General features: G+C 35.5%; 1 protein-coding gene across 1 annotated transcript in view; it reads right to left on the bottom strand.

Annotated features, from left to right (window-relative positions):
• Positions 1-17335, bottom strand: part of DGKQ (diacylglycerol kinase theta) — a 2194335-nt gene that overhangs the window by 536521 nt on the left and 1640479 nt on the right. The gene's annotated exons all lie outside the window — the stretch shown is intronic.

The following is a 17335-nucleotide window of genomic DNA, read 5'->3' as shown; positions in this document are numbered from 1 at the left end:
GACATTCTACATAACAAATGCAATCATCACATTCTGGCATACAGATAAAGTTCTTCTGAATCTCAAAAAGCAGCTACTGTATTCATGGTATACTATAATACTGTACTATTATCTTTAATGAAGATATTGAATATAAATAGCCATTAAGAGACTGCATTCACAAGATTAAATGCCATTGTATAATTGTTTTTTGTTCAATAATTTTGACATTATATCTTTAACTTACTTGCTTGTTTGGTGATGCAGTGTACAAACAGATTTATTCATTTATTTTCCCTTCTTACTTTTTCTGTTCCTTGCCTGCAAGCCATCCATTTCCCCAATAATCTACTAACTTCTGTAATTGGGAGGGGTTGCCATTCAGCCAACTATAAGGGTTATCCATAGTGCCTTGCTTATCCACCTCCCCAACTCCCACAATGTAGGCCCCTTATGCAGGCACACTTCTGCACATGTCTATACAGCTCAAACACATGATGTAAGGTGTTCGCTTCTGACCCTTATACAGGACTTGCTACCCTCCAAGTTTTGGGCTTGCATTAGACCAAGTATGGATAAGCATACACTGGACATGACTCCCAACCAGACTCTAAGTTCATCTCAGAGTCTTTGGGTCAAAGTCAGGAATTTAATTAGCTCTTGTCATCTACCAGCATGGAACTTGTGAGTGGAGAGAATTGAGCAAGCAGAGGTGGCTTGATGGTAAGCTACATTGAAAAGGAAAAAAAGGTAATCTAAATCTATGTTTGACTAGTAAGGCAGAACAATTTAAAGAGCCAATACAGTTGTATGTAAAGTAATTATTAGTAATGCAAGCAAAATCATTAAGTTCATCAAGTAAACAATAAGAAAAGTTACAGCAATCAGAGGAGGTTAGAAAGGATTAGGAAGAGATACTGGATAAGCATTTCACAAAGAAACAATGGGAGTATAGATGTATTTCTCCCAATATGCTACAAAGTCTAGAAGATTTAGCATCTTTTCTTAGAAGTCTTGTACCCCAAGTAGACTCCAAATAAGTTTTCCTCAGGTAGACAGTAAATGTTGGTAATGTGGTGGGGAAGAAAGAGGTCATTGGGAACACATTATCTAGGAGTGTAGTGAGCTAGCAGACTTTAAAGATTTTCTGCAGACTGCTCTGTCGGAAAAACTTGGTGAGCAAATTGGTGTAACTAAGGAAATGATTTTTTTGAGCAATGATTCAGAATCAAAATTGCCTAGAAATATTAAGGCCTTGCTGAGTCTAATTATGGTGGCTACCAAAAAAGTAATTACTAGAAAATGGAAATCAAAATCTAAACTAACTGAACTAGAAGTAGTGAATATAGTACCAGAGATAAAACAACTGGAAATGGAATCTTTAGAAAGGGTAGGAGCAAATTACACAAAAAAATGGGAATTGTGGAAACAATACATGCAGAAGAGGAATGAGGTTTAAAAGAAGCCAGGATTTGAATGAGCTATGTAATGTTTGACCAACAATGACTGGATCGATTATAAATGATGTATAATGTTTGCAACTAAAATTATGTCAATATGGTTTGTGATGTATAATGTTTGCAACTAAAATTACATCAATATGGTTTGTTTTCATTTATATAAATGTATGATTGCCTATGTCATACATGATAACTTAACAAAGATGTTTCCTGGTTTAAAAAAAGAAAAGTTACAGCAAATTGCTGTAATCAGAGCTTATGTCGATGTACATCTGTGTAGCACTGTATAATAAAAAAAAACAGCCGTCTGTGTGCTCCCACTGGTATTGGACTAACTTCAGTAAGCAATATGAAATCATGAAATATGCAGTGAAGTGGACCAGTATGGCAATGACAGCAGGCAGTATAGTAAAGTTTCTGGGTACTTCAGCATTGGTCATTAGCTTTGTGCCAACAACAGCAAGAGCACTAAGTTGCTACCATGTGCAGAGAGAACTGAAAATTGCCTACTACAGTGATCCAACTGACATTAAAAGCAACATGATGCACTGTTTAACACAAGGTAATCTATGAAGGATAACAGCTTATGGAAGTGTGTCAATCAATCAATACCCATTTGAGTAAGCACTGATGAAGCCAAGAAATTTATGTGAAACAACTTTCACGGACAGTGGAGCTTTATTTTTTTTCTCCACTGTTGCACAATCTCAAAGTAGGTATATTTACATTCCCTCCACTGCAAAAATTAATTTCCTCAGAGTTTCACTGAAAATTGTTTTGGTCCTTTTTACTGATCGATATGAATCTATAGCTTACTTGGTAGGTGACATTTCAAAAGATGGAAAAGCAAAAAATCCCTGTAGTTACTAATCATACAGTACCTTTTTTTCTGTTTCATCTAATCATTCAGGAAGAGAGAGGTATGCAATATTATTACACACAAACATAAAAAGCTTTTTTTTATTTGCAAATATCTGTATTAATTTCACATATTACACAGTGACACTACAGTTATAAAAGAGAAAATAAACCATAACAAAGAATTTTTCTTTTTTGTGCATTATACATATATTGTTTCTTTCTCAACAATTCTAATTCAGTTTAACACTATACAGACTGTTCACGTCTTATCTTCCCTACAATTTAAACCTCTTCCTCCTCCTAAACATTATTCTGCATGTATTTTTCCCACAGATTCCATTTATTTACATGCAGTTTTCTACTTACCTTTTCTAGGGATCCTACCTTGATTATTTTATCTCCTTTATGACATTCAATAATTCTGTTACGGTTGGTTTAGTTTTTGATTTCCACTTTCTAGTAACTGCTTTTTTGACAGTTAATAGTATTAAACTTAGAAGGGCCTTACTATATCTAGGTAATTCAGTTTCCATATTCCAGCTCAAAAGAATCATTTCCTTAGTTATAACAATTTTCTCCTCCATTATTTCTGACAAAGAATCCTTAAGGGAATTTTTAAAATCTCCCAACTCATTGCATTCCCAAAAAATCATGTTTGGAGTGTCCCTCTCTTTTTGTCATACATCCAACATTTGCTATCTATCTGAGGATAAATTCTCAGTACTCTGCTTAGGGTATAAAACTACCTGTACAAAAACACTTCCAGTCAAAAATCCTAAACCTACTGAACTTTGTTGCATACACTGAAGTCATGCATAAGCCCTTACACTGTTACAGTGTGAATTCCTTTTTCAGTCTCCCTTCTCAATCTCTTCTAACCTATTCTGACTGATACTTAGAATTGTTATGCAATTTTTAAATACCTTGCGATCAACTTTTTAATACCAGCTTTTCCTCTAGATTTGACTAAAACCTCTACCACAGCAGGTGTTTTACTTAGGGCTCCCCCATCCTGTTGTCTTTGCCTGTGCTCTGATATCATTTCCTAATAAGGAAGGCAGTCTCTAAATGCAGTCCAAACTTCTTTTTGGCCTCATTTCACTCTATTATATTTCCCTCTCTAGTTAAGTGCACCCCATACCTTAGTTTCTTTACCAGTTTTCTCCAGTAAATTCCAGCCTCCTCCTTCCTCTTTTCTGTACTCCTATTTGCAGTAATCCCTATTGGCAAAATCTCCTTTCTCCATTCACATGACGGCTTAGTTTTTAGAGTATTTTCTGTAATTTTATGAATATAATATAGATATGGTGATTATTATTCTCTTTAAGGATCTGCATACAAAATCCCACTCTCTCCTTATTTCTTGACCCCCTCCCACGTCATCATCTTCTCCTTCAACTTTGAATTATAACCTTCTACTCGTTTTATGTAAATGGGTCTTAACTGTGTAGCTCTGAAATATCTATTTAAATTAGGTGAACCTAAGCCACCTTGTTCAGTTTGGAGATTTAACTTACCTCACTTAACTCTTCTTCATAGGTTCATATGTGTTTACTAGGCTAATGACCACAAGGGCTTTTTTAAGCCTAGCCATGCATCCAAATCTCTGACAAGTTCTGATACCCTTGATAACCCTTGATAAGTGTAAGGATGGGCCTGGGAGATGAACCATTTACAAGTTACTTGTGTCCAGTAGAGACATAGGTGCCAAACCAGGGATGAATTTCCAGTTTCCCGACCAATTGTCCAAGTTGCACTTGAATTAAGTTAGGGAGGAACTCTGCTTCACATGGATGAGGAGCCTGTTCCATAGAAGGGGTAGTCTCTGGGATACATACCTATCTCTCCAGCAGGTCTTATTTATATCATAGGCAAGGTTTAAGTCTTTAGAATGGGTAATTCTGGTGCTGTTTGTTTTGTAGATATGCAAGAAGTCCATCAAGAGTGGGTTCTGATAATGCCCTGTATGCCAGGCATAGATCTCCCCTCAAAAAACTGTAGGAGACAGAATACATGGATATGGCCTTGTGGCTATCTGTATAGGACATTTTACTTACCCCCTGTATTCTTTTAGTGAGGAACCTCTGTGGACGTCCCAGTTGTTGGATATGCCCTGTTAGGCACATACCAAAGGGGGCACTGTACTCCATGATAGGTCTGATGAATGCCGAATACAGTAGAACAATGACTTCCCTGGACTCAGATGGCATACCTTTATTTATAAGTTGTGCAACAGAGAATGATTTCCTCATCACTATAGACATGTGATGGTCAAAGGCTAGATTACTATCTATATGTGTCCCTATGTCCCTGACTACTGGGTTAACTCTAAGGGGTATGTTGTCAACATGATAATTACCAGGGATGGATGACTTCCCAAAGAATACTATTATGTATTTCTTGGCATTTAGTTTTAGTCAATGGCTCTGACCCAGTTGTTTGTCCTCTTTTCCTCCTAGATAATTTCCTTCAGCTCTTAATTATTGTCCAAAACTTCTCCTTTTGGTTGACAAAAATATGCCTGACCCATATACAAAAATAAAGGGACTAAAATTTTTTCATTGCTTGTATCTTACTAAGCATATCCATACATGTATCTTACTAAGCATATCCATACACAAGAGCTTCCAGTTTCTCAGTTTTTTTATTATCTTTTGTTTGGTCTCTTTCCACATACCCTTAGCTGCCACAACAGAAACCTTTTTAATCCATACTCCTAAATACTTTATCTTATCATGTCCCCCTAAATATGGTTACTGCTGAAACAATTTGTGTGTTGAGTACATAATTTACAACTGCAGTCTTTGCTTTATCTTCATTAATTTTATATCTCGAAAAGACATGAAACTGAATCAAAATGTTCCACAACAATGAAATATCCTTTCCTGGATTTATCAAGTACAAAATAATATCATCAGCAAACAAAGCCAACTTTTTTTGATTACTACACCAATTATATGCTTGAATTTCCAAGTCCCTTATTTTCTTTGTCAATGGCTCTAAATATAAAGCAAATAAAGGGGAAAGACGACATACATGCCTAGCTCCTTTGTTCAAACACAACTTACTGGACAGGAACCCTCCCACTTCAGTTCTTGCTTCTGCTCCTTTATGTATTATCCTAATTAACCTTATTATTGTATCAGGAAATGCAAATGCTTACACTGATCTACTCATAAAATTTCAGCTTACTTTGTTGAATGCTTTCTCTTCATCAAGACCCACCAACAACAGTAGTATTTTTCTTATATTCTGCCTTTCTCTGGGTCATTATTGCTCTATTAATGTTGTCAAATATTTGCCTCCCCTTCACAAAACCACAATCTATCAATTTTTGCAATATCTTTGCCATTTTTTTAGGTATAGAAATAAACAGTTTACCATTGTGACTTAAAATTGAAATTGCTCTACATGAGGCTGGGTCCAATGGGTCTTTACCCTCTTTGAGCAATACAGCTATCACAGCTTTCTTCCAAGATGATGGCACTATTAAAAAATCTTCTAGATCTTTATCATTTTCTTTCCTCCAAATGTTCCAGCTTCCACAGGAATACCACCTTTTCCTGGAGACTTCCACACAAACTATACATCATTATTTTTATTTTATCTACTCCAATCCAAACTATTAGTTGCTAAGCCTTATCTTCCCAGCCTTGTCATAATTATGTTTTCCATAAATATTTCCATTTGTGCTCTTTCTTGGTTTCTAAATTCTCCTGCTTTACACAAACTTTCATAAAATACCTGCAATACCTCTACAGGATTTCTTGTTATTATTTTTCCTTGTCATAGGCTCACAAATTTGTCTACAAATCTTTCTACTTTCTGTTGCCTAAGTCACTGTACAAAATTTTATCATAGGTTCATAGGTAGGTACTAGGCTAATGGCCCTAGGGCCTTTATAAGCCTAGCCAAACAGTACCCTGGCTTTTGCCACCCAAGAAAATTATTCTCCTGTGTCCCTGTCAAGCAGAGCCACAGAAGTGATCTCCAGGGTGAATTTCCTATCTCCCATCCAATCATCAAGATTTTTCTTGAAGAGTGCTAATGAGGAGCTTTGTTTGATATAGATAGGTAGTTTGTTCCAGAGTATGGGAAGTCTCTGAGACAGGAATCTATCCCTCCAGCATGTTCTGTTTATTGTAGTGACAAAGTTTAGGTCCCTAGAGCGTGTAGCTCGGAGGTATTGGGATTTATTTATGTGGAGCATGTCCAACAGCTCTGGGTTTGACATAGCTTTGTATGCTAGGCAGAGATCGCCTCTGAGTAGGCGATATGCAACAGAGTAAAGCTGGAGTTTTTTGAGATGGTCTGCGAAGGTCATCTGTTTGAGGCTGGTAATCCTCTTTGTGAGGTATTTCTGTGGCCTTTCTAGTTGTTGTAGATGTCTTGTGAGGTACATAACCAAAAGGGGCGTTGAACTCTACAACGGGTCTAATTAGTGATGAGTGGAGGGGAACAATGACCTCTTTTTTCCTGGATGAAAAACCTTTTGTGATGAGGTGTGCCACATAGAAGGATTTCCTGACTACTGTGGCAATGTGATTATCAAAGGAGAGACTACTGTCCACCTGTGTCCCAAGGTCTCTTCTCACACTTTCGGTGTTAAGTAGATTAAGAGCAACCTTTCTAAACTCATGCATATTATCCAAATACTCTCTTACTTTCTCTTTAGTATTCTGCAGTTGCTCTTCTTCTTGTTCTTGGATTTTACCCTTATTCTGCAATACCTTAACCCTTGTCACCCCCTCTAAATAATTCCAATTACTTCTTAACCATCCCTCTTTCTGTTTTATTTCTACCTTATTTTTAAACTTAATTTCATTTTATTTTATGGCCTACTCCTTCTGAATAACTCTCCAATAATTTTCACTACCAATTCCTTAAATTCCTCTCTTTTTACCAGGCAGGTAGGAAAGTGCCAGTGTCTCGTTATCACTTCATTACTCGCATTTTATCTTAATTTTTATCAACACGTGATCTACAATAGTCAATGGTTGTGTGTTGAAATTTTTAATTAAATGTACTTGTTCCTGTGAAATATAATTTCTTTCTAATCTTGCCCAGTTATTGTATCTTGGGGAATAATATGTACATTTTGTCCAAGTTCCTACTTCTGAAATCTTCCATATGAAATATTTTCATAAACTGCTTCAGAAATCTAGGCACTTTTGTTATATTTTTCTTCTCATTGCCCGATACATAGTCACTACTGTAAATCAAGTTTCAGCCCCCATCTATAAATAATATTCCCTGCTGAAAGCCAATTATTTCTATTTCTTCCAAATTTTTCTTACACTCCATAACAGCATCCCAGCATAATCCTGCTCTTTTACGAATAGCCTCTTACTGCAACAAATCTACCATTATTGTCTTTTTCCTCTTCTATTACTACTGGAGTCCCTCTAGCATACCTTTTCCTTTGTCCCTGATATTCTGATGAATATCAATCCAGAAATCCTTTCTTTGTTAAATTCACCTACGCATTTCTTTCCAAATGTGGCTCCTGCATTTCTGAATGTAAATCAATACTCTGTTTTTTTGTCTATATCTGTAAGGCCATTTACATTCCAGGATACTACGGATAGAATGCACACCCTAATTTTTGACAGGCTGACCTTTTGTCACATTTTCTTTTCTTTCTTTTTTTACCACTGTTATTGAATAATCACTTGTGCCACAGGCAAATTTACATTTATATAAAAGTAATCAAACCATATTAACAAGTTCACATTTGAAAACATTGCACATTACATATATTGTTTTATACAATATACTCAAACCAATATTACATAAATTGTTCAGTTCCTACCTTTGCCTAAACCCCATTCCTCCTTCAAAATATTTGTCTGCATGTACCGTTCCCACAATTCCATAGCTGCCATAACAGCATCCTTTTTATTCCCATACTCCTGAATACTTCACCTCAAGTCCCCATAAATATGGGTATTGCTGAACTAGTTCATGTGTGAATACATAGTTTGCAGTTATAGCCCTGTTTATCTTCATTAATTTTATATTCCTCCCAAAAATGAAACTGTCTCAGAATGTCCCACAACCCTGAGATGTCCTTTTTTCGTTTTATCAGGTACAGAATAACATGATCTGAAAATAAAGCCAACTTTTCTTAAAAACCATACCAATTATATCCTTGAATTTCTGACTCCCTTATTTTCTTTGCCAATGGTTCTAAATGTAACTCAAATAACAAAGGGGAAAGATGACACCTCACTCACGAGCTTTAACTTCTAGATTATTTTCTAGCTTTCCTAATAACTCGCGATTAATTTCTACCACTCATTCCTTAAATTCCTATCATTCTAACAGGTCTATTTTATATATTCGAACACTTAATTGTTTGAATCACTAAAGATCAAACTTTAGTGATTGAACAATTAAATGTTCAAATATATTAAAAATAAATATTTACAAAAAAAAAAGAAAAAGTAAAGGGTGTAAGCAGGGGGGCAAGCCCCCCTGAACCCTCCACGTGGGGGGCTGTGCCCCACACACCTCTACTTAAATATACCAACTCTGAGATCACACTTCAGTATGCTATAGTGTGGAAATGGAAAATTTCCCATTTCCTACAATGTAGCTCAATCTTGGAGTTGGTATATTTAAGTAGCGAGGGGTGTCAGGGTGCAGGGAGGCTTGCTCCCCTGCTTACACCCTTTAGCTTTTTTTTATTAAAAAATATTCAAACATTTAAATGTTCGATCACTAAAGTTCAATCTTTAGTGATTCGAACAATTAAGCTGTCGAATATACAAAATAGACCCTTTTAACAAGTAGGTGGGAAAGCACCCATGTCTCATTTTAACTTTATTACCCTGCATTTTTACCCAAGTAATTACTGGTGCATTATCTGAAATTGATACTGGATGTGTATCAAAGTTCTCAATTAAATGCGCATGTTCCTGCAAAATATAATTTCTGTCTAGTCTAGCCTTGTTATTGTACCCAAGGAAATAATAGGTAAATACTCTCCCAGTTCTTACTACTATAATTCATGTCTTCCATACCATATATTTTTATAATTTTTTTCAGAAATGTGCTTTCTTTTGTTACAACTTCCCCTCTAGGCCTTCCAGATGCATTCTCATTATTGCTAATCAAATTCCAGTCCCTACCTATAAGTAATATTCCCTGCAGAAAGTTGAGTATTTCTCCCCAAATTTTTAAGCTCCATAATAGTAACAGCAGTTTTAGGTGGAATAAAAAAAATGCCAGTGTAATTTGCATCCTTTGCCAGTAGTCCTTTCCTACCATGTTCTTCCATTATTATATATTTTTTCATTTTATATCACTATTGGAGCTCCTCTAGCAATTGAAATAAGTACTCTTCTTTTCCTTTTTCCCTGATATTCTATGAATATCCATCCTGAAGTCCTTTCTTTATCAAACTGACATGCACTGTCCATTTCTTAATATAATTAGATATTCTTTCCCTTTGTCTATGCCTGTAGACCATTCACATTCCACGATAATATGGAAAGTGTCGCCATTATGATAAGAAGTCATTAATCTGTTTATTACATATGACAGCTTTTCTAAATGTCTATTTTGAGATTTTGTGATACATGCACAACCTAATGTTTGGCAGGTTGATTCTGCATATAATTTTTTTTCTTATCAACATTTGAACCTATGTCACCTTTTACAAGACTTTTGGTTTTAATGAAAGCTGACAGACAAAAATAACAAATAAATCCCCAGAACACCCCTATAAGTTGTTAACTTAATACTAACACTCAAAACGATATACATCTTGAAAATAACAGCCCCATCCAGAAGAATAAATGTCCCAAATACACAGCTGCAAACAGAAGACTTAACTAACCTAAAACTATTGTTATTCATGGTAAGATGCATGTTACTGCCTGTGATTCTACTTACACTAACTGGTGTTTGTTTTTCATCTTTTTTCCCCTCACAGATGTGAAAAACAATGTGTATGCTTTCAGAAAACATTAACTATCAGCCTTGAGGAAACCAGTATTTTGGCTTTTTATTGCACTCTAATCAGCTTATCTCCATGGAAACATACAAGAAAAAATGTAGCCCTCAGTTGCATGCTTCTAAAGACATGCTGAAACATGTATTGCTTGAAAGAAAACTTTTCATTATGTTCAGTCTTCTCTTGTTTACTTGTTTCCACTTAAAACTTATTAAATTAAGCCAAGGTTCTTAATCCAGTCACCAATACAAAGTAAGTGAAAACATATCAGTTCTAGATATATTAGGATCTGTGTACTTTGTACCACACCCCCACCATCTTTTACACATACAACTATTTTTCTTTCCTATAAAGCATGTTTTTTTTTTTTTTTTTACAGAGATTTACACTTTACAGAAAAATTTTTAAAAGCAACAGAAAGCATCTGTCCTCTTTTCTCCCTCTTATTTACATACAACTAAAATGTTTTACTATAAAGCAATGCATTTTCAAAAAATTAATTTTATCCTCCAGGAAAAAAATGTTCTGAAGACAGCTACATATAGCAGTTTGAAACTCAAACACAGCTCTCAACATTCCATGATAGCTAGAATAAATTGTGAATAACCATTTTCCACAAACACTCTACTGTCTCCAACTTTTAATACATTACTCTTTTGTCACAGTTTTATCAAGATCAACTCTTTCTGTTGATAGTTTTGCATCTTTACTAATACAGGTCTTGGCTGCTTTCTCAAGACCAGGTTTGGAGCATACACACAATGTGCCCTTTCAATTACAGTTCCTACGGTGAAATAACTGTCCAGTTGCTTATTTGTGCCCTCACAAAATTAATACAGTCTGTTCCTTCTACGTTCTCTATTACAGCAGAAAATCTCAGAATCTCTCTACATGCTCTGTCCTTCAAGTCTTCCATTTTTAAACATCTCTTCTTGACCAGTCTTATACTCAGCCACCTTTTCTTCATTTTGACCTCTGATTTTTGAAGTTTTATTACCTCATCTGAATAACAACTGTTTAAATTTTCTTCCATTGTTTCCAGCCTTTTGTTATTTGAGCTGATACACTACATTGTTTCATTTATTTTAATTAACTCTAAGCACATTTGACATATTTTTTCCTCCAGATTACTGGAAGCAATGTATTGCACCAAAGCTGGGGCTTGAAAGTCTTTCTGCTGAACAGCTGCAGGAATCTTCCCAGTCAGTGTTTTTCAGTCACCTTTTTGAGTTAATTTTCTTTTAGGCTGTCCTATTTTCTTCTCTGCTAGCATCCAGGCAGTGCATGTACTAGCCAATAACTGACTTTAGTAATAGTGATAGTTCTTGGCCTTAGTCTTAATTTTTTTTTTCATTCTGGGAGAGCTGAAGTTAAGCTGTCGATTAGTATGCAGCCATCTTGGAAAGTCTCCCTGTCTGTTCTTTTTTATCTCTATTCCCCATCCAGATGTGAAAAACAGCTTGTATGCTTTCAGAAAACACTAATGTTTAGCTCTACAAACTCTGTACTGGCTGCCTTTAAACACAGCTAAACAGTGCATTCTTTTACTAAATGCATTAAAGTATTAAGGCTGCTGGGGAGGCTACTATCTCTTACTCACTTTCCATAATTTCAAATTGTATTTTTCACTTAACTGCTTGCCACTGTATCTTTAAATTTTGCCTTTCCTGAGCAAAGAGTCATCAGATCTCTCTCAAGACTAATTATTTACACCTGCAGACAGTTCATCTCCATGTAAAAGTTGCCAACAATGAGAAAATGAAATGGCTAACAACAGTGCAGATTCATGAAAGAATCTTTATCAAATTCACTCAGAACAAAATGCACAGAACTCTCCTGGCTAAAGCTGGGCGTACACATTCAATTGAGAACATTTGCTAATGAAAAAAACAAAGCTGATATTTAAGCAGATACAAGAAGTTTAGTATTTTTTATGGCTTTCACCATTTTGCTTATTTTTCAGCCTGTTTGTTTACAAATATATATTTACAGCTTACAATAATAACACTAAACAACCACCCTTGTAAAACAAGGGAATCATCTTAATTCTACATATAATTATAATCAGCACATTTTTATACTCCACCCCAACACTAGCAGCCCAGAATCACAGCTTTATATTAATATAAATGTGCTTCTTTTCTTTTATTGCAACACCTATATTTCTTACAAATAAAAGAAGGTACTTACTTTAATATCTTTAAGACATACAATTGTCACTGAAAAGACTCCATTTAAAATATCCTCAACTGTATACAACTCTACAATCTAAAATGCAGGTTATATCATGAAATGTTTTACACAAATATTAATAAAAGCAAAACTAGTTTCTATTTACAGTTACTTCTTTTTTTTCCTTTTAGTGTTCTTCTAAACATTAATGACATAATGTCGGGTATATTCATTGGAGTCTACCCAGAAGTTTAACAACATCAACAAAACTCCAGTCTTTTTCAGCCACTTTCTTTGCAAAGCCAATATGATTGGTGATTGATACTTTACAGTCTTATGTTTATTCACTTATCTCACTGTTTGTGGTCTTCTTCTTGATCATCTCTATCTCACATCACTAGACCCTGGTTCAAATGCAAGGTACTCCTGATGCTTTTAGTCAATTCCTGTGCCATTTTCTGTCTCTAAAGCATTTTCCTTGGGAAAAGGTTTCACTGGCAAAGTCTCTCTATGAGCTTTATTGTCAGAAAAATGAGAAACAGTCCCTTTCTGCCTGCTGGCTCACTTTTTGTTGGATAAACTTTTATTTTTTCCTTAGCATGTTCTGTATCAAAAATTGTCTTTGATCCTACAGGAAAGAATAGTTTGAAGACAGCTGGATACATCAGGTTGAATGTTACACCTGCCTCTTGACATTCCCTGATTGCTGGGATAAGTGTACTTCTCTTCTCTCTGGTATACAGTGAACAGTCATTTTCCACAAATACTCTCTTTTCTTCATGTTTTTATTACTTTCCCCTTCTTCCACAGTTTTGTCAGGATCAACTTCTTCTGCTGGAATAATTGTATCTTTACTAATACATGTCTTCGATGCTTTCTTATGGCCAGGTTTCAAGCAGATGCTCTAATGTATCCCTTCAGTTAACAATTCCTTCTGTGAAACATCAATACAGTTGCTTATTTGTGCTTTCATAAATTAATACAGCTTGTTCCTTCCAGTTTCTTGGTTGCAGTACAAAATCTCAAGTTTTGTCTGTACGCTCTGTCTTTTAATGCTGTTTTTGAATCAGCTCTTCTTGAGAAACCTCATACTCAACTAGCCTTTTCTAGTTAAGCTAAAGTGCCTTCTATTCTTCCAGCCTTTAATTATCTGAGATGATATATTCAGTCAATGTTATTTATTTTAATTATCTATGAGAATATTTGATTAATTTTTCTACTAAATTACTGCAAGCCATTTCTTGATCCAAAGCTGAAGTTTGAACTGCTTTTTGCTGAACAATTGCTGGATCCTTCCCAACCAGTATTTCCTCTTCAACTTTTCTGGTTGTTTTTCCTTTCAGGTTTTTCAAATTTGTTCTCTGCTGACATTCAGACAGTGTACTTACTAGCCAGTAACCGACTGGGTCTTTTTTTTTTTTCTCATTTTCTGTTTTCGCACAGGGAGAGCTGAAATTAAGCTGTTGAGCAGTGTACATCCATCCTGGAAGTCAAACCTCACCCTACATTGAACAATTACATTGCAGTGACTGTGAAACAGTGAAAAAACACTTTGAACATAGTTATGACAAAGGGCATATTACTCTCCCAGGGTAACAACTCAAATGGGGATATTCTCAGGTGTTTCTTTGTCACCACTACTGTTTTGTCTAGCCTTTAACCCATTACGCTGCTAACTTAACAGATAAGGATATGGCTGCAGTTTAATTCTCAGAAACCAACTTTGTTTTAGGACATCTCTTTTACTCTTGCAGATGATTTATGACTGTACATCTCATCAGAATTAAGAGTTAAAAGTGCAACTATAAATGGTTAAAACTTTCCCCCAGCATCTAAGAATGACATTCTGTCTTGATACATGTGCAACATTTAAGAAATGTACAGATGATATAAAGTAACTTGAGCAGGACAGAGTAAATAAATATTTGTGAATAACTGAAGAGAACAATAAAAAAGGAGCAAATAAGAATAACGCGGCATAAGGAACAGACAAACTACACTGCCTCAACATCTAGGAATAATGTTCAAGTTATAAATCAATTTGTTCTTCCTGTTCTTACAGCTTTGACATGAATGACTGGCTCCAATAAGTGCTGAACTAGTTAGGCACAAAAACAAGAAAAATGCTTCATGCTTATCAAATGATAAATAAAAATCAATCTATACAAAAATTATATATTCCTTGCTCTGATGGAGGTATGAGCCTCCTTGAAATTGAATAACTGCATATTCAAGTCTGCAGTTTTGAGACTGCATTCATATATGCTGACCTCATCAGATCTAAAGACAGTGAAAGTTTTAAAGCATGAAGGGAAGAAGCATAAGATGACATCTTTGCTTAGTTTAGCAGAGGAATTTTAGAATAGAGCAGGACATGTAATCAAACAAGAAGTAGACAAAAATCCAACAGAAACTGAAAGTGCCAAAAGCAAAATAAAGAATATAAGGAAAATAATCAGGCAAGAAGGAAACAAAACTGGAAAGTCCCCAAATATAGTGGCAAGTACAGAGGTCTTCTGAAGCAACCTCACGTTGACCAAGATTTGTCACAGGAATGGTTAAGGAGAAATCAAAAGATGAAAGGCTAATGATTGCAGCTTAAGACAGTGATTTACACACACATCAATTTACAAATTCCTTGAAAAAGTGGGAGAAAGGCAACAAAAGCAAGTTCTGTAAAACAGAACTGGAATCATTTACACATCTTGTTGCTAGATGTGATGCACTCAAGGCTGAGAGTCTGTAAACTGTAAAGTACAACAATGTGGCAAGAGTGTTGCACTAGGGATTGTGCAAACACTGTAATACAGAAGTAGCTGAGAAGCACTGCATTCACAAGCCACAAATCATTATTGACAATGATGAAGTTTATATCACAATAGACCACAAATTGCTAACAGTTTAAAAATAGACGCAAGAAAAACCAGATACAGTAGTTGAAGAAAAGACAAACATAGTGTTGACCATTGAAATTGTTACACCCAGTGATCACAGAGTCTTACATACGGAGACACAAAGTCTTAAAATACTAAACTTTGCAAGCAGAAATAAAAATAATGTAGAAGAAGGAAACTCAAGACAGTTACAGTAGTAGCAGAAGCAACAGGATTAATAAAAATGAATTTTCATACCTAAACGTGCTACCAATACATGTACCCCCACAGGAACTACAGGAGAAGGCAATTCTGGGCACATTGCTGGTGCCGAAAAGACTGAAGTAATACTGATTGCATGAACTTTAATTATGCTCTGACTTATGAATGGCCTCCATTCCAAACAAGTTATGCAAAAACCTAAGTATCTGTAAAAATAAACCAGGAGAATACTTAATCCTAAACATACATGCAGCAACTGCTTTTCTAAGATGCAAATTCAGTTCAATGATCACTTTTCATTTCAGCATTAATTTACACTTTACAGTAGGCTACCTTTATGGTGATTCGCATACCACTAGATTTCATCACTAAAAAAGCTCTTCCCATGGTATTCATTACACAACATCTGTGAAATTCCACTGTATGCTAAGCATTATACATCTTATTTGGAATCTTATTCTGTTCCATTTTTCTTTCATTACTTTGGATTTTAGTATAAATGCATTTAATTAGTTATTGATTTATTTTCTGACTGAGTGACTGTGCTGTAGTTCATGCCACTTTATGTGTTACACTCTGATTCATGCTAGCTTCAGACTACAGAAAACATGTCTATCCACTACAAGCTGTTCACTCCCAACTAACTGCATCATCAAACTGTATTATCACAAGCTTCAGAATCAGGAAGTGGCTAGCAGGTAATCAGTGTACAAGAAATCCAAACATACATAATGTAGTTCTATTGAAGAAACAAAAGTAAAAATACATATTTTAGAAGCAGAGAGTCTACTTTACATGACATACAAGGCCATGTCAAACCCAGAGCTGTTGGACATGCTACACTTAAAGAAATCACAATCCCTCAGAGGATCTAAACCTTGTCATCACAATAAACAAAACATGCTGGACCAGACTCTGGAATAGATTGCCCATACATGTAAAGCAGAGTGCCTCTTTGGACCTCTTCAAGAGGAACCGGGTCCAGGAAAGTAAATAATGTGGGAAGAAATAGCCAGGGCTGATAGCCTAGTACCAACCTATGAACCTATGAACAAGAACATAAATACTGCAAAATTAAACAGTAAGAAAACACTTTTGCACATGATCTTTAAGTATGAATTTCATTTTAGAATCCTACTTATCTGTAACTGCTGAATAAATATTCTCCATTCGCCCAGCCAATGACAGTATCAACTTTTTACACATCAAAATAAATGTGCTGTTTGATATTCCACAGAACAGCTTCAGTCTTGTTGAAAAAGCCTACTTTTTGGGATCGGAGACTCTCAGGCCTCCCTGCATAAAAGGTGGGTCTATGTTACATAAACGAATGCTTAAAATGTCGAGTACAACATGCTTGACACATTTTAAGTGAATGTTTAAGTAATCGGCCACTCTGTAACTTGAAAATAAGAGTTTGGAAATGTTTTAGTTGGCCATCAGTGAAAGCACCAGCCTTGCCGTCAGTACGTGGATTCTGTTAGAGAATGCCAACTATGCTCAGCTACTGTGCTGCTTACGTAGATGTATGAGACGTGAACACTAAATAAAGTAAGTTAAAAGTAAGCAATGTCACACGTAAAACTACATACACGAAGTAAACACCAAGAAAAGAGTTTACTACTATAGCGGGCATTTACGGCATGTACTTTGTTGCCTGCATCTTTAAGTATAAATGGAGGTCAAGTAAAACAGAAAGTGTGATGCTTTAGCATACTGCTACACCATGGCAAACACTGCTCACTTCTCCCCTGGTGTTGTAGGACAGCATTAAGAGTGTGTGAAATCTCAGAAAGGAAAAGACATGC

This window comes from Protopterus annectens, chromosome 17.part0 (assembly GCF_019279795.1).
Source record: "Protopterus annectens isolate FY-2018-M chromosome 17.part0, PAN1.0, whole genome shotgun sequence".
Lineage (NCBI taxonomy): Eukaryota > Metazoa > Chordata > Ceratodontiformes > Protopteridae > Protopterus > Protopterus annectens.
This window is presented reverse-complemented; position numbering and strand designations above follow the sequence as displayed.